The 18,817-nt window shown below is 41.1% G+C and overlaps 1 long non-coding RNA gene across 1 annotated transcript; it reads right to left on the bottom strand.

Moving 5' to 3' along the window:
- Positions 1-54: 54 nt before the first annotated feature.
- LOC132342459 (uncharacterized) lies at positions 55-13,908 on the bottom strand. The gene is made up of 3 exons (XR_009490839.1): positions 13,665-13,908; positions 1,682-1,786; positions 55-1,506 (listed from the first exon to the last, which is right to left on the bottom strand). It is a non-coding gene; the product is annotated as an uncharacterized lncRNA (long non-coding RNA).
- Positions 13,909-18,817: the final 4,909 nt, after the last annotated feature.

The following is an 18,817-nucleotide window of genomic DNA, read 5'->3' as shown; positions in this document are numbered from 1 at the left end:
CCCTCTCTGAAATATATAGAATCTATGTTGTCTTGTGGAGAAGGCAATGGCACCCCACTCCAATACTCTCGCCTGGAAAATCCCATGGACGGAGGAGCCTGGTAGGCTGCAGTCCATGGGGTCGCTAAGAGTCGGAATGGACTGAGCGACTTCACTTTCACTTTTCACTTTCATGCATTGGAGAAGGAAATGGCAACCCACTCTAGTGTTCTTGCCTGGAGAATCCCAGGGATGGGGTAGCCTGGTGGGCTGCCGTCTCTGGGGTTGCACAGAGTCGGACACGACTGAAGCAACTTAGCAGCAGCAGCAGTAGCAGCATGTTGTCTTGATTACTGCAACTTTATATGGCAAGTCTTAAAATCTAGCAATGTTAAAAGCCTTAAACTTTATCCTTCTTCAAAAATGGCTTTGACTATTATGAATCCTTTGTTTTTCCATATAAATTAACATATCAATTTCTAAAAAAAAGAAAAATTGCTGTCTCCTAGTCCCTTTGTACGCCACTGACCCACTGACTTATTTTAATTCTTGTATAATTTTTAAAAAAATACTTATCATTCTATTTTTTCCCAGTAAAATACAAACTTTATAAAGGAAGGGAATTATCTACTTTTTCTCCACTATTATCTTCAGCTCCTCAAATAATACCTTTTGCATAATAGGTTTTCAATAATATTTGTTGAATAAATGAGTTCACTAGTCTTAGAAGTCATTTATCTTATGAAAACCCCTATTGTTTTGAAATACGTTCCTTGCCATTGAAGAAGTCAGAGCTAGAGCACCTTTCCATAGTGTCTTCTTGAATTAGAAAATTTTTCAAGGCAACCACCATCTCCTCCATACCTAGACTGACAGTAGCCAAAATGTAATAGATAGAAGGAACATTGGTCTGAAATTTGGAAGATCAAAATGTCTGATTCTGCTCTGCCACTAACTAGGAGCGTGACCTCAGGAATGTCACTTAACCTCTTCAGACCCTTTTTTTTTTCAATCTGTAATTTGGGGATATCAGTTGTATCTACCCCACATGCATTGTGGAAATTCAATGAGATAACAATGTAGTCTTTGATGCACTGCCTGTCATATAGCAAGTGATCAACAATCATTATTGTTATCATTGTGTAAATGATTATAACTTTTGGAAGTTTCTTTAGGGTTGTTTCAGGAAACCTTAGGGCTTCCCTCATAGCTCAGTTGGTAAAGAATCTGCCTGCAATGCCGGAGACCTTGGTTCAATTCCTGGGTTGGGAAGATCCACTGGAGAAGGCATAGGCTACCCACTCCAGTATTCTTGGGCTTTCCTTGTGGCTCAGCTGGTAAAGAATCTGCCTACAATGTGGGAAACCTAGGTTTGATCCCTGAGTTGGGAAGATCCCTTGGAGAAGGGAAAGGCTACCCACTCCAGTATTCCGGCCTGGAGAATTTCATAGAGTCCATGGGGTCTCGAGGAGTCGGATATGGCTGAAAGACTTTCACTTTCACTTCACTTTCAGGAAACATTGAAAGCTAAGGAAAAAACAAAGAGAAACAAAACAAATAACAAACTTTTCAGAAGTAAGGGTTAGGGAATTATTAGTAACTCTGGGCCTGACTGCCCTGGTATGACTTGTACCACTTCCAGTATGAGAAGAAACTTAGCTCTCTCACCCCTTGTTAGAAAAGTCATTCCTCAACCACAAACCTCCTTTCCATAAAGTAAGATTCAGATCTTCACCAACAGACGCTTTCATTCCCAAATGTCTTCTGCATTTTCCCCAAACTGCTTTTCACTGCAGGACTTGGTTCCCTAAATGTCAAAGAGATATATCAAATCAGCAGTCCATTCAGGCATGTAAGCCTTAGTTCTTTAAAATCAGGCTACACGAAGTTGGTGGCCTTCCTTGTTAATGTCACTTCCCTGGTGGCTCAGCAGTAAAGAATCCACGTGTAATGTGGGAGACACAGGTTCAAACCCTGGATCAAGAAGATCCCCTGGAAAAGGGAATGGCTACAGACTCCAGTATTCTTGCCTGGAAAATCCCATGGACAGAAGAGTCTGGTGAGCTACCATGGGGTCTCAAAGAGTCAGACACGACTTAGCATCTAAACACCTACTACTAGTACTTGCTAATGTCATTATTTGCTAGAAACAAGAGAAGAATGGGCAAGAAGGAAAGAAAGCTGGGAGACAGTGAGAGTTTAGCCCGCTATATGCGAGAGTGTATTTGTTCAGGTGTCTCTGTGTGTGTGTGAAAGAGAGAATACCTGAACCATCTCTTTCTTTAAAAAAAAATTATTTGTTTATTTTAATTGGAGGCTAATTAATTTACAGTATTGTGCTGGTTTTTGCCATATATGAACATGAATCAGCCACGGGTGCACGTGTCCCCCCATCTTGAACCCTCCTCCTACCTCCCTTCCCATCCCATCCCTCTGAGTTGTCCCAGTGCACAGGGCTTTGAGTACCCCGTTTCATGCATCAAATTTGCACTTGGACCATCTCTTTCTTAAGGGCTACACCAGGAACTCGAATCTTCTTCTGTCTTCTAGAATATGGTTGGAACCCGAAGTAGTAGACGCTCTGCATTGCAGTTAGGATGGTGTAGACATGACGACTAGCCAACTCTGCCCATCATTTGGCTGAAGCACTGGCCTCAGTTAGGTGTAGAAGGTGTAGAAGCAGCCCAGCTGGGCTGGCCTCTACTGAAAGGCATTCAAGGAATGTGGGAACAGAGACTATGTCTCCCAGGTTGAATGACCTAACTTGACTCTCACTATTGGAAGGGTCCAGATAGGAGATGGGATCTCCATACTTCCCAGGGAAGGAGAGAGGAGAAAGTGGGCACAAAGCCCTGTTATGACGAAGCTTTGGCACTTTTCAAAGGAACCGGGACTCTCACTGCTAAACACTGATAAATGTCCTGGGGCTGGATAACTTGAACCAGAGGAGTAAAATCAGTGTACGGGAGAGGTGGATCTGGTCATTGGCACACAAGTAGCTGCCCAAAATTCCCCAGGCACAGGCTTCCAGGAAGAACCCTGAGCACCACAGGGCAGGGGCATAGTTCATGGTTCACCACCCTCATTGAGCACACAGGGGATGCAGAACGCTGCTAAGAATGGTCTCAGTTTCCTCCACAGTGGATTACACATGAAAATCCAGACAGACTAGAAAAACATTTTTTTTTTTGACAGGGAAGGGCTGGCCCTGCTTCCTTGCCTCGCATTTGCCAAACACCTGTTTAATACATTCTCCTGCTCATTTCCTCAGCCAGGTGCTGGGCACACAAGAAGGCGGAACCCAGGTGAGAGGAGGCAGGAGCAACTGACAGCACCCTGTCACCACAGGTCACCTTCAGGACACCTAGGAAGGACCACGTCCTCGGAGGACTGTACACAATGCTCCAAAAATCGAACTGTTCAAAACTAAAGATAATAAAGCCCCCAGAAGCATTGCCTAGCTGTAGCACTCTGTGCTTGTAAAGCTCAAACCATCAGAGTTCAGAGCATGTAGGATGCTCCACTCTAGTTCCCACAAGGTAGAAGACAGCAACTATCTCCAAGGTACCCAGAGGAAAAGATAAGGAAAACAAGACAAGGGGAAGGAGCCTAGAAGCCTTGAGTTCCCCCTTTTCCAGGATGGTCCCACCAACCACTCTGCTGGTGCTCGTCCCATCTCTGGTTAAACACAGAAAGCCCGCTAGAATGGCAGCAGCAGTCCTGACAGAGTGATTTCTCATACGGCACCATCTGTCCTGTGCAACTGCCACAGCTGTGGCAACGGTCCCTCTGCTCAGCTTTTGGAGCAATAATAACTCTACTCTTGCTCTTCTATATGATCCAATGACTCTTCAAATATCTGGATATGACTACTAGGCAACCTGAGTGCATCCTCAGCCAGTCTGTGTATCTTCTCCCTTCAGTCAGTTCTCAGCATCTTAACTGCTTGTTTTTTTCCCAGTCATTTCAGCTCCTGGGCATCAGCCTGAGGTAGGAAGGGACCACCCTCCTTCTTGCATCTGACAGGCAACAAGTCTGAACTCCCTTCTGAGAACTGGGGGAAAGGAAACCCCTGTGTCAAGCAGTGTAATTTCTGAGCCCGGTATAACATTGCCTATTGATGGAGAAATCAGAGAGAAGTAGTTTGACCTTCTCTGTGGTATGGTACAGGCTTCCCAGGTGGCCCAGTGGTAGAGAATCTGCCTGCCAATTTAGGAGACATAGGAGACGTGGGTTCAATTCCCGGATCAGGAAGATCCCTGAAGGGAATGGCAACTCACTCCAGTATTCTTGCTTGGGAAATCCCATGGACAGAGGAGCCTGGTGAGCCAGTCCATGGGGTCACAAAGAGCTGGACACAACTGCACATGCACACATGTGGTATTGTACAGATAGAATCCAGGAAGAAGCTGCCTTAGGTTATTGTAGACAGGCACTGGAATAAAGTTTAATACTCACTTTTTCAAATTTACAAGCAGATTTTTCCTGTCCCTCTTATTTTTGATGATGGGGACAAGGGAATACTCCACCCACCACCCACTGTGTGCGCACAGACACACACACACACACACACACATACACACAAACACAATGCTATACTAATACTCTGTAGAAGAATCAATATGCTTACTGTGTATCCGAGGTCACCCAGGAGCTGGGCCAGGAAGCACTCTGAAAAACAACCTGTTTTTCTAGAAGACACCTGACACCGAGAGGGAACAGTTAATCTGAGCGCTTCTCATTGCTTCACAGCAAAGTAAGTGGGATTTCCCCCAGAGAGAGCAGGCTTCTACCTTGACACAGCTTTCAAGTATAGCTGAGAAGTACAGTTAATTTAGCTAAGGAGCTAAATAATGTTAAATGACCTCTAAGCGGCTGTCTGCAAGGAGTTCTAAAACACCACAAAATAGCTGATTCTATCCCATGAGAGACATGCTGAAGCCCCCCACACGTGCACACTTATCATCCATCATTTGTCAACTAGGTCTCCAACACCCACTTTGGCCATCTCTGCTTTTTCTCTAGGTTTAGAGAGGATCTAGATAAAGGTCTATTTTCAGCAGACACCTACTCATCTACTGCCTTCCTTCTCGTGTATTTTCTCCTCCTCAGTGGGTCTGTTCAGGTTTCTCTAGGGCATTTGAGCATTAAGCCCTGTGCCTTTTGTGCTACTGTCTTTTATCTGATTGTCTTCAACATTTGATCCATGACTTTATGTGCATTAGGGATAAAGGCCTGAATCAAAGAAATAGCTCTGTAGTTAAAACAAAATAAAACACTAAGAACAGAACCAACAGTGGAGAGACTACTAATTAGGGGGAAATTATATAGCAAACGTTTCCTAGTTGGTGGCTTAGAATTCTAAGTACATTTTCTCATAGTAACCATGATATGCACCACACTAGATATAGATGAAATGGTATAATTATTGTCCTACTTTGAGTAAAAAAGATCCTGGGAACTAGCCTGAGTACCTTATCATTTTTATAATAATATCTCATGGGAAGATACCCTCCTGTTCTTATTCACCATGACCCTTTCCTGAAATGGCAAACATGATTGGGTTTTACTTGTTTTTGTAGGACAAGAAACTAAATGAATAAATTATTTCATTCGTTCCTCAAGCATTTGTTAAATGCCCACCATAGTCAGATGCTCTGCTCGGTGCCTATAGAGACAGTTCTCACCATTAAGGAGCTCAGCTGATAGAGACAGATAAATAGAGTGTCAGAGTATTATGCGATGGAGCAGAATGGTGGTTAAGGACATTAGAAGTGTGATAAATACAGAAGAAAAGACCTTGTGGAATACCACTAAAGGAGATGATGGGTGAAGCGAAGTCTTCCAGGAAAACTGGGACGAGCCAAGAGAGGATGCTAGAATGACATCACAAAAGCCAAATAACAACACTTCAAGGAGTGAGTGGCAATCATGCCCCATCTATTTAGGCATCCACTTCCTCTCTTTGGAATGGATGTTGCCAGCACAGACCTCTCACCTGAACTCAGAACATTGACCTGTCCACTCCGCATCTCCACAAGGATATCTAATAGACATCCCATCAAAAAAGCCAGCAATTGGATGAGGGGGGAGAAGAGGTTGGATAAGAATAAGAGAATGGTCTTGAAATTTTATTTGTTAGAACTAGAACAAAACCCTAAGGTATGGAGGATGTCAAAAAAGCTTCAAGGGGAAGATGAGCTATAAGATTTGTTATTGTTGTTGTTTAGTCCCTAAGTCATATCTGATTCTTGCGACCCCATGGACTGTAGCCCACCAGGCTCCTCTCTCCATGGGATTTCCCAGGCAAGAATACTGGAGTAGGTTGCCATTCCATTCTCCAGGGGATCTTCCTGGATCAGGGATTGAACCCATGTCTCCTGCATTGGCAGGTGAATTCTTTACCAATGAGCCACCAGGGAAACATGAGCTATAAGATACATCTTAGGGAAAGATAAGAAGAGGGGAAGTCTCAATTTTGAAAAGAAGAGTTTGGATCCTTGAACAGTTTGTTCTTTAACCAAAACTTGACAAGTCAGATGATACATAAATTACTTAGTGCAGAACCGAAGTTCACAAACATTTGTTCTGCCCTTTTGGTGTTAATTTTCTAGTCTAAGAGAAAATCTTCTCCTATTAATTAGAATGATTCTCATTTAATAGACAATTTCATCAAGCATGGTCAGCTATCAAGACAAGAAGCTTAGGACAAAAGGGATCATTTGATTCTTCTGAATCACTTATTTTTATTTGAAAGGTTAAAATCTAAAGAAGCCTTAAGAAACTCCCATTTCCCAAGCATTGTTTCATAGGATAACCCTGGAACCAACAAAAACATCACTGAATCAGCTGGTTACAGTGGGTCGGAGCCTAAATTTTCTAATTGAGAAAATTGAGGTGCAGCAGGTGCTGCTGACATTTAGAGCAGTAAGCATCCTGCTTCTTTGTAAATGCACTTAATAAGAAGGGAATTAAAAGACTAATGCATCTCAACACAACTTCCTGTCAGTAGATGTTCAGCAAACCCTTTCCAATGTAAGGGACTCTAATGTTAACTTTTTAATTCAGTTTAATTGCTTCTCAGAGGTTTGCATTAATAACATTTTATGTGATGCCAAATGATGGAACACTGTCATGGATAAAATTTTATTTTTAAATCAATGAAAGAATACATGTCCCAGTGCCTGTGGACACTGCTTGAAGATCTTGTCCCTGCTTCCCCTCACTTTACCCTGCCCACTCCCACCTCTGTCCTCCTTGCCATTGCCCAATGAGGCTTTCTGCAAATGTTGCTTTAACCTATTTATCTTTCAGGATTTTTTGCTTCTCTTTACAGCTGTTATAGTTTCTCTAAGAGGAAAGGTAACTTGATAAATTATTTCACATTAGATATTAGGGATTTTTTTGATGTGCTGACTTCTCATCACATTTCAAAGAGATTAAATAGCTATTAAGGTATTTTGTTTTTTGGGGGTTTTTTTTGAGATTTTTTTATTTACTTTTTTTTAATTTAATTTTATTTTTAAACTTTACATAATTGTATTAGTTTTGCCAAATATCAAAATGAATCTGCCACAGGTATACATGTGTTCCCCATCCTGAACCCTCCTCCCTCCTCCCTCCCCATACCCTCCCTCTGGGTCGTCCCAGTGCACTAGCCCCAAGCATCCAGTATCGTGCATCGAACCTGGACTGGCATCTCGTTTCATACGTGATATTTTACATGTTTCAATGCCATTCTCCCAAATCTTCCCACCCTCTCCCTCTGCAACAGAGTCCATAAGACTGTTCTATACATCTGTGTCTCTTTTGTTGTCTCGTACACAGGGTTATTGTTACCATCTTTCTAAATTCCATATATATGCGTTAGTATACTGTATTGGTGTTTTTCCTTCTGGCTTACTTCACTCTGTATAATAGGCTCCAGTTTCATCCACCTCATTAGAATTGATTCAAATGTATTCTTTTTAATGGCTGAGTAATACTCCATTGTGTATATGTACCATAGCTTTCTTATCCATTCATCTGCTGATGGACATCTAGGTTGCTTCCATGTCCTGGCTATTATAAACAGTGCTGCGATGAATTTCACAATTTGTATGGAAATACAAAAAACCTCGAATAGCCAAAGCGATCTTGAGAAAGAAGAATGGAACTGGAGGAATCAACCTACCTGACTTCAGGCTCTACTACAAAGCCACAGTTATCAAGACAGTATGGTACTGGCACAAAGACAGAAATATAGATCAATGGAACAAAATAGAAAGCCCAGAGATAAATCCACACACATATGGACACCTTATCTTTGACAAAGGAGGCAAGAATATACAATGGATTAAAGACAATCTCTTTAACAAGTGGTGCTGGGAAATCTGGTCAACCACTTGTAAAAGAATGAAACTAGAACACTTTCAAATACCATACACAAAAATAAACTCAAAATGGATTAAAGATATCAACATAAGACCAGAAACTATAAAACTCCTAGAGGAGAACATAGGCAAAACACTCTCTGACATAAATCACAGCAGGATCCTCTATGACCCACCTCCCAGAATATTGGAAATAAAAGCAAAAATAAACAAATGGGACCTAATTAAACTTAAAAGCTTCTGCACATCAAAGGAAACTATTAGCAAGGTGAAAAGACAGCCTTCAGAATGGGAGAAAATAATAGCAAATGAAGCAACCGACAAACAACTAATCTCAAAAATATACAAGCAACTCCTACAGCTCAACTCCAGAAAAATAAATGACCCAATCAAAAAATGGGCCAAAGATCTAAATAGACATTTCTCCAAAGAAGACATACAGAAGACATAACAAACACATGAAGAGATGCTCAACATCACTCATTATCAGAGAAATGCAAATCAAAACCACTATGAGGTACCATTTCACACCAGTCAGAATGGCTGCGATCCAAAAGTCTACAAATAATAAATGCTGGAGAGGGTATGGAGAAAAGGGAACCCTCTTACACTGTTGGTGGGAATGCAAACTAGTACAGCCACTATGGAGAACAGTGTGGAGATTCCTTAAAAAACTGGACATAGAACTGCGTTATGAACCAGCAATCCCACTGCTGGGCATACACACTGAGGAAACCAGAAGGGAAAGAGACACATGTACCCCAATGTTCATCACAGCACTGTTTATTAAGGTATTTTGGCCCCTGAAATGTACAGGCTGGAAAGGGAAATTGGGGCTCCAGGAGGTCTTCCTCCCCACACTCCTCTTCAAGTCATAATTATACAGGGTGGAGTATACTAACCCTTTTCAGGAAAAGGGGTGAGAAGAGGCAAAAACTGGACCCTAGCCATCTCCTGGCACTTCATAGATATAGTCCAGGTCTAATTTAGGTATTTAAGCTTGAACTTCCCTCGTAGCTCAGTTGGTAAAGAATCTGCCTGCAATGCAGAAGACCTGGGTTCAATTCCTAGGTTGGGAAGATGCCCTGAGAAGGAAGGAAATGGCAACCCACTCCAGCATTCTTGCCTGGAGAATCCCATGGACAGAGGAGCCTGGCCGGCTACAGTTCATGGGGTCACAAGAGTCAGACACGACTTAGTGACTAAACCATCAGTTTTTGATCTTTGCAATTACTTCCCCCACACCCAACTAATGTTTTCACCCTCTAAAACAGTTATTTCATTCCCACATTAGTTCTTACCTTGTTCCTCCTGCCTTTCCCCCAGTTTCTCTCCTCTTGACTGGTGTCTGGAAAGACTTTGGGGTCAGAAAACCTGGAATTAAGTGTGGCCTACCATTTGTTGGTTGAATGACCTGGAGTTTTCCCCTTAATTTCTTTGACTCTCTGTTTCCTCATGTGTAAAATGGCCACACTAATAATAATTACTCACAAGGTTATTACGGGGGTCAAACTATGTGATGGATGTGAGAGTACAGCTTTGCAAACCTACAAAGTCCAGTAGGTAAAGTCCAATAGGTATTGTACCAAAGAAGAAAGTGCTCTACTCCGAATGTTCCTGACTACATGATGATGACATCCCGGCACAGAGACTGACCTGGGTGGACCCATGTCTCAGAAGAAGCCAGGTAACGTGCCCATGAAAGATCTTTCAGGGGCGAAGGTGACTATGAATCCACTAGTGACTCTTCTGGGGGACTCGGGGCACATTCAAAAAAGTTAGCACTTAAAAATGGGAGGAAGGAAACAGACAAACAAACGAAAACATGGGCAAAGGGAACAGCAAGGCAAAGGACTGAACAGGCAGAATCTGTTAAGGAGAAAGAAGGTGGCAAAGGGTAGCAGAGCCAGCAGCACAGAGAAACACTGGGACAGAAATTAACAGATGCGCTGCTGAGTGGATAAGGAGACCAGATTGCTCAAGTTACACCAAACCTTAAGTGACCCAGCTCCTGAACAACAGTCTCTGTGTGGTCTGGCATTCTAATGCTTCCTTTCCTTCATGAGGCCCATGCAATGTGACTCCTATTTTCCTTATATCCCTGTGTACACTTAAAGCAAATCTTGTTACCTGAAGAAAGACCAATGGACTTCATTCTTCCAGCATGAAAGAGCCTAACGTTCAAACGGTAAACTTTATTATTTAAGGCCATTTTCTTCTCTTTTGTTTGCCCCCAAACCCTTGGATTATTTACTGGTGATCATTTAAAAAGATCTAGCAAAATGTCCTGTTTAAAAAAAAAATTAGTATATTGAATAAACAAATAAATATGATCATAGCTAGATTTGAACAAATAACATTCATGCAGTTGAAAAGAAACTAAAATGGTAATATTCATAAACTCTATGTTTGACTTTCAGACTTGTCTGAGGAAGCTCCAGACCTATCATTGTCTCAAATTAATATATGTGAATGTTCAAGGCACTCTCCTAGGAGGAGAATTCATGGATTGGCTTTAGGGAATCTATGAACTCCATGAAACTATATACAACACTTGGAACATATATGCTTTGTTTCTTTCCATGGATTTCATCACATTCTCAAAAACCACTGACTTAGATGTTCCTAACTCCATCTTGGGATCTCTTTAAACCTCTGGATGTATCTTACAAATTTAATCTTCTTTTATTGATCATCTCCATAGCTTGGTCCTTTCAATCCTAGTTATATAATAACACTTGCTTTCTACCTTGTCCTCAGCCCACCTTTGCCTTCCTCTTTTCTCTTCCCTCTTTCTTTATTGGTCTCTCCCCTTTGCCTTTTCTAACTCCCTCTCCAGCTTCCCTCTTTCCTCCCATTCATGTGACTTCCATGTTTCTTGCATCTCAAAGCTAAAGAGGGTGCAACTTCCCCACTTAAAATATTTCAACTAAATCTCAGTCCATCTCCTCATTTCTCCTTTTTTTTGGTAGATCTATCTCCACCCCTCCCCTCCGGCAAGTGCCTGAAGAGTCACACAGTATGAGTCACTGTGATATTAATAATGTCCTTTGTGTGGGAAGATGACATCACTAACCCACCATCAGTGGGCCATGTGCCCTTGAGCAATTTTCTCTATAGTAGGAACAGTGGGCATTGATGTCTTCCCACGCCCCAGCTCACTGCCCCTAAGAATAATTTTAAGAATTTGGGGGTATAGAAGCTGGACCCAGAATAGAACAAAGCCGATTTACTGTCTCCCAAGGTTTTGATCTAGGGCTGGAATAGTCTTAGGAGGCCCATGTCCCAAACTAGAAATAGTCAAAATATTTTAACTGATTTTATTTTATTTTTTTGCTTATGGTTAGTTTTGATTATTATTCTCTAATATGAAACAGATCGGGTGCTTCCCAATGATGAAGTCCTCAATGATAACATTCCCAGTTAGTGAGCATGGGTATGTTACATCACCTTTAATCTTCCCAGGATTAAATCCTCAGGAACCTGAAAATCACTGAGATTAAGTAATTTACAAAAACCACTGAGCTAGTAAGTAATAAATCCAGGAATGAATCTCCTTTTCTTTCTATGACACCATGCTGCCACATGTGCTACAGCTTCAGTCCCTCTCTTCTAGGATGCTAATAAAATGAACCTCAAAATATGGCCAAGAAGAGCCCCTGAGCAGCTTAAGTGACTTGGAGGTCCTCCTCTGGCTGACCTTCCCTTTCACAGTTACTTGCCTACGATGAATCTCAGACTCTTTCAGTCGCTGGAAATCGGATGGCTAATTTGTCCTCAGAGTTTTAAGTGTACATTTTTATAACTTGCTCTCTTATCCGTGGCATGGAAGTAGGATCCATTTCTGGCTTGCCCTTACTGGTCACTTATCTGCTCTAATTACTTGGATCAGCTAGTGCAGAAAGCAGCGTAAGCCACCTAAGAACAGTTTGTTTCCTTTCTGTCATGCCTGGAGAGTGATCTCTTCTTGACTGGAGTCAGCTGTGCTGTCCTAATGCTCCAAGATCAAGTGAGGGCTGGTAAATATCGGTCTGGTGCTGTGCTCTGGTGGCATTTCATCTGTGTCCTCCTTCCCTACCTAGATTGTAAGCAGGACAGACACTGCCTCTATGTTGATTATGGTGATGATACCTACAATGACAATAATAATCATAGATAACATACTATTTGATGCTCATGATATACCAGGAAATACACTATATGATTGCTGAAATGAGATTCCATAAGTGGTCTACTGACTTCAGACACCACATTTCCTCACTACTCTATATTGTTTCCCAAATTCTCATATGGGAAATTTGGGAAAAGAGAGAAAGAAGCCTCTTCTAATTGTAGGTCAGTTTTTCAGCTTTGAAGATTAGAGAGAACTCCCAATGAATTCTACAAACATTTGTTACATGCCTACTACATTCTAGCCTTTCTGCTAAATGGGATGGAGATTCAGATATATATATATATATATATATATATATATATATATATATATATATATAAAATTTTAATCCAGCTTAAGAGACAAATATGCAAGGAAAAAGACTTTCAAGATGAACTGGGGCAAGGGAGGGGAACTAATATAAAATATAGTAGGAACCCAGAGGAAACAAGATTAAGTCTGATTAGGAGAATCTGGACTAGAATTTCTGTGGAGGCTGGCATCAAATTGGTCCTGGAAAGGTAAAAAAGATTTCTGTACATGGAGAAGAGGAAAGATATTTTCCACATAAGGAATCCACCAAAATTACTAATAATCACAGATATCATTGTTGGATATAAACTATATACCCACCATTATTCATAATACAATTATATCTATTGATTATTAAATCCCAATAGTAATATCAAGGATGAGTTATTACTGTCTCCATTTTACATGTCAGAAAAGTAATGTTCTTGGAAATTTAAGTGGCTTGGCTAAGTGCAAGCTAGCTAAGGCATCTCTGGCTCAATATCCCACATCTTCCCTCTTCTCAGTATTGCCTTCACATCATATTTGTGTTGTGTTTCAGAGATGGGGATGTCATCCTTGTATAAGAACCACATTAATCAATCTATGAGGTTTTTTTTGCTCATTTAAATAAGATTTTCTTCATTGTCTAGAAAAAGATGCAGAAATAAATTGCTCAACCCTAGTCAAGGCATAATAAAAAATAATAGTATTATAACAGTATTATTATTATGTTTTCTCATATGTATTGAGTTTTAGTATCTGCCAGATACTGTTCTGAGTACCTTACAGATATTAATGAAATCATCCCTCACAGCCTACAGAGAAGGACGTCAATACATATCCACAAATCTAGGTTACAGGCTCACCTCTTATCTCATTTACTTCGTGCAGCTTTTAGCAGAGGTGGAGGTCAGAGGAAGAACATTTTCTTTGAAGTCTATTTTATTTAAATTCTATCTAAACTTCAGTCCTTCCCAGCTGCCTCCTTCCCTAGTGCCCCTCATCCCTTTCACGGAAATTCAGGGCCCACTTCTGAATCCAGTCTATTAGTGTCCCTGAGCAAATGGATTCCACTGCAATGCAGAGCAGGCTCTGCTGACTGAGGATTCCAAAGGTCCCCAAGTCTCCTCTGGTATAAAGGGCAGTGACGTGGATTGCATAGAATGGCTGCCAGCTTGGCTTGGAATACATTTGGATGCTTAAAATACCAGTTCAGTCAAAGGCTGGCCTGCCAAATGAATGCTGACTGGCAGGAAGCACAGACATTCCAGAGAAAGCTCCATCTCTCTTTAACCTGCAGTTCTCATCCGGAATTCACCTCAGAGTTTGCAACAAACAGCCAAGAGCTTCAAAAGTTTTTTGTATGTGTGTGTGCTGCAATAAAGAGATGAGAAAATGAAGGGAGCTGAGGGTGAACCCTTTCCTCCCTGAGCCTTCAGCCTGACCAGAGAAAACACACACCCGTGCTAACTGGTGTCACTGTCAATGAATGGTCACTGACCTACCTGAGGCTCCCTGGGACCCTTCCCATCCTCTTATCCCTAGTTCATTCAGTCCCTTTCTCTCCTTGACAAGAATTTCATACCTTTTCCTCCTATTTTAAACTTCCAACAACTCCCCTAATTCTCAACGGATGACGTTGCCTCTTATTTCCTGTAAGAATTAGAAACAACTAGAAAAGAGCTTCCACATGCTTCTGCCCAACAATCTCACAGAAGCTCTGCCTAGGAGCTATCTCAGGTCCAGTGTCAACGCATGAACTATCCATGGTCCTGGCTGAAGTCAACACCTATATTGTGTTGTGGGTCCCATCCCCTGGCACCTTCTCAAGGATTTTACTTCCTCCAGTGTTTCATCTCTTTCTCACATAATACATTTTCCTATCTGTATACAAACACATTGTTGTTTAGCTCACTTTAAGCCCATCTGTCAATCTCACTTCTGCCTTCAATTACTGCCCTGGTTCCCTGCTCCCCTTTATAGCAATGGTCATCAGAAGTTGTCTAAATGTGTTGTTTTCCTTGCCACTATTCTCATTCTCTCTTGAATTCATTCCAATCAGACTTTTCTCAGCATGCCTTAAAAACTGCTCTTGTCCATATGTTCAATCCCTTTCACACACACACAAACACCCTCAGAGGTGATTGAGTTAATTCTCACAGTTCATCCTACTTGACCTAACAGCAGCATTTGACCCTAAGGATCACGCTTTCCTTTCTGAATTTTTTTCCTTGAATATTATTCCTGGTTTCCTATCTACTTCATTGACTCCTTCTGAATCTCCTCTGTTAGTTCTTGCTTATATCCATGGCATCCCAGTGTACACAGGACCAGAGCTTGGCCTTCAGATAGCTTCAGCACCTGTACTCACTCCCTTGGTGATCTCCTCCAGTCTCACAGAATTAAATGCCATATCCGTGGTGAGGATTCCCTGTTTTATTTGCTGTTGCTGTTCAGTCACTAAGTTGTGTCTGACTCTTTTGCAACCCCAGCCTGCCAGGCTCCTGATCCATGGAATTTCCCAGGCAAGAATCCTGGAGTGGGTTGCCATTTCCTTCTCCTGGGGATCTTTGTGACCCAGAGATTGAACCTGCGTCTTCTGCATTGGAAGGCAGATTCTTTACCACTGAGCCACCTGGGAAACACCCAAATACTATTTTAGTAGCATCTTAATTGGTGTCCCTGTCTTCACACTTGCATCTTTCAGAGTGACCTTGATGCACTATAAGTTATATTGTGTCATTTTTCTGCTTATAACTCTCCAGTGGCTTCCAGCTTCAGAGGGGGGAATAGGAAAAACTAAGCTCTTTACTATAGGTAAACTGGCCTGAAAACTTAGTGATACAGAAATAAACCTAGCAAGGAGTTTCGAGGGAGTAATGGAAACAGAAACCTTATGAGCTGAAAAGTTAATTAGAGATGATAAAATAGAAGCAGCCAGAATAAGCTACTGTTTCAAAAACAGTGAAAGTCACTCAGTCGTGTCTGACCCTTTGTGACCCCATGGTCTGTAGCCCGCCAAACTCCAATGTCCATGGAATCCTCCAGGGAAAAATACTGGAATGGGTAGCCATTCTCTTCTCCAGGGGATCTTCCTGACCCAGGGATCGAACTTGGGTCTCCCATATTGCAGGCAGATTTTTTACCGTCTGAGCCACAAGGGAAGCCCATTTCCAGTAAATAGAAGGAAAATAAAACAAGAGGGTAGATGCAGGTAGCTTAGGCGTAAGTGGGTATAGATAGAATAGATGTGGATGTATTTTTATGTTAAGGGTAGTTATGGGAAAGGAAGAGGTAGTTACTAAAAAGAGACAGTGTTATAGCCCCAGAGGAAGCAGAAAGGGAAGAAAACCTGGAGGTTCAGTTGAAAGAAGCAGCTTCTGACAAGAGGCAGAACATATACTGTAATGAGGCAGAAATCAAGGAAAAGATTGGTTCAATACAGGTAAGCTTGTTGGTGACAGGGGTAGAAATCAAAGGTAATAAAGTGATCAATGTGATTTCAAAGTTTCAGTAATACTGATCACACTCATTGAAGAAGCTAAGGTATTTTAAAAATCAGTACCAAATTTGTAGCAAACATATACTAGTAAATTAAAGCAGAGGTCAATTCTGGATGAATTTTCCTTCTTTAAAAAAATAGTTTTTAATATTAAAGTTCTGCAGCACATATTCTAATTTGATATCAAGTCTCTATCACAATGTAGAATACCAGTGTTTCCAAACTGGTGGTGTGCCAAAACCAAAGATTCAAAAGTAGATTCCAATAAATCTATTTTATTAAAAACAACAATGTCAGGTTTCCATTGTTATTTCAAAGCATCAATCAATAAACTCGTTATTTAAAGTTTTTAATCACAAAATAGAAGCTTAAAAATGCCCAGGTCATACTAAAACATATTATATGGCAGTCAGGGAACTCCAGTGAGCTTGCTGATAACTCAGTAAGTCAGTTTATCACTCAGATAAGCAAGGTTAACTACTGTGCATGTTTTTACTAGTATGCAGATTCACATGTGTTCTTTCCTAATCATATATTATTTGGTGTATACACATAATGAATGTATACCCATGATTAACCAATGTTCACATGAAGGCAGCTTAAGTCATGTTACTGTTGAAATATACTAGGTTATTAGAGAGCATAAGAATTATAAGAAGCTTGTAAACTTTCCCCAAGATGCTCTTCAGCAGACACATGTTAAATGTATTTGTTCCAAATCCTCTTGCTTTCCCTATCTTGGGCTTCCCTGGTGGCTCAGATACTAAAGCATCTGCCTGCAATGCGGGAGACCTGGGTTTGATCCCTGGGTCAGGATGATCCCCTGGAGAAGGAAATGGCACCCCACTCCAGTACTCTTGCCTGGAAAATTCCATGGATGGAGGAGCCTGGTAGGCTACAGTTCATGGGATTGCAGAGTTAGACACGATTGAGCAACTTCACTGATTCACTGGTTCCCTATCTTGGCAAACACTGCACTATACGTTCAGTCTTTGGACACTGAAACATTGAATCTTTCTATTCATTTTTCTCTCTCAACCCCTATACACAATCAATCAATTACATCACCAAGACTGAAGATGCTTCCTCTTTAACATCTCTTGAATAAAATCTCTAACCCTCCTACAAGCCTCAGTGCAAGCTCTCATCACTTGACAAGATAACTAACATTTTCCCCAATATCCTGCTTCCTGTGTAATTTCCCTCCAAGCTATAGCCATACTGCTTCTACTACTCCAATTCCAAACCTTTGAGAGTTTCCTACAGCTTTCAGGGCAAAGCTCAAACTCCTAAGTAAGATTAAACTACAAGGCCCTGAATGGTGTGACTACTACCTGATTCTGATCTTATTCCTCCTGACTTTATCCTGCCTCTCATCTTATGTCAAACCTATATATGTTTCAATAAAGACAACAATGAGTGCCTTACAATACAAGAGCATGACCAAATGCTACCCCCTTAACTGGAATTCCTCCCGTCTCCAATGACTAGCTAACTCCTATTTTTTCTTCAAAGCAGAGTTCTGAATTTGATATATACTTTAAGGGTTTTGTTTTTGTAGGAGGAATAGGTTTGTCCTAATATAACCCTAGCCTTCCTTCTGATCACCCTTGATTCAACAGTGTGTATTTCTAGAAATTGGAAAACAACTGAATGCTTCTTATGAGAGAGAACTATAATGCAAAGAATTGGTCAGGATAAAAGGATGATATTCCAAAGAATAGCAAAGAGAAATAAGAAAGCTTTCCTCAGTGATCAATGTGAAGAAATACAGGACAACAATAGAATGGGAAAGACTAGAGATCTCTTCAAGAAAATTAGAGATATCTAGGGAACATTTCATGCAAAGATAGGCATAATAAAGGACAGAAATGGTATGGACCTAACAAGCAGAAGATATTAAGAAGAATTGGCAAGAATACAAAGAAGAACTATACAAAAAAAGATATTAATGACCCAGATAACCACAATGGTGTGATCACTCACCTAGAGCCAGACATCCTAGAATGCCAAGTGGGCCTTAGGAAGCATCACTACAAACAAAGCTAGTGGAGGTGATGGAATTTCAGTTGAGCTATTTCAAATTCTAAAAGATGATGCTGTTAAGGTGCTGCACTCAATATGCCAGCAAATTTGGAAAACTCAGCAGTGGCCACAGGACTGGAAAAGGTCAGTTTTCATTCCAAACCCAAAGAAAGGCAATGCCAAAGAATATTCAAACTACCACACAATTGCACTCATCTCACATGCTAGCAAAGTAATGCTCAAAATTCTTCAAGCAAGGCTTCAAAAACACATGAACTTCCGAATGTTCAAGCTGGGTTAGAAAAGGCAGAGGAACCAGAGATCAAATCGCTGACATCTGCTGGATCATCGAAAAAGCAAGAGAGTTCCAGAAAAACATCTACTTCTGCTTTTTTGACTATGCCAAAGCCTTTCATTGTGTGGATCACAGCAAACTGTGGAAAATTCTTAGAGAGATGGGAATACCAGACCACGTGACCTGCCTCTTGAGAA

Source organism: Bos taurus, chromosome 16 (genome assembly GCF_002263795.3).
Source record: "Bos taurus isolate L1 Dominette 01449 registration number 42190680 breed Hereford chromosome 16, ARS-UCD2.0, whole genome shotgun sequence".
NCBI lineage: Eukaryota > Metazoa > Chordata > Mammalia > Artiodactyla > Bovidae > Bos > Bos taurus.
The sequence above is the reverse complement of the archived record's forward strand: the minus strand, read 5'-3'. Positions and strand labels throughout refer to the sequence as shown.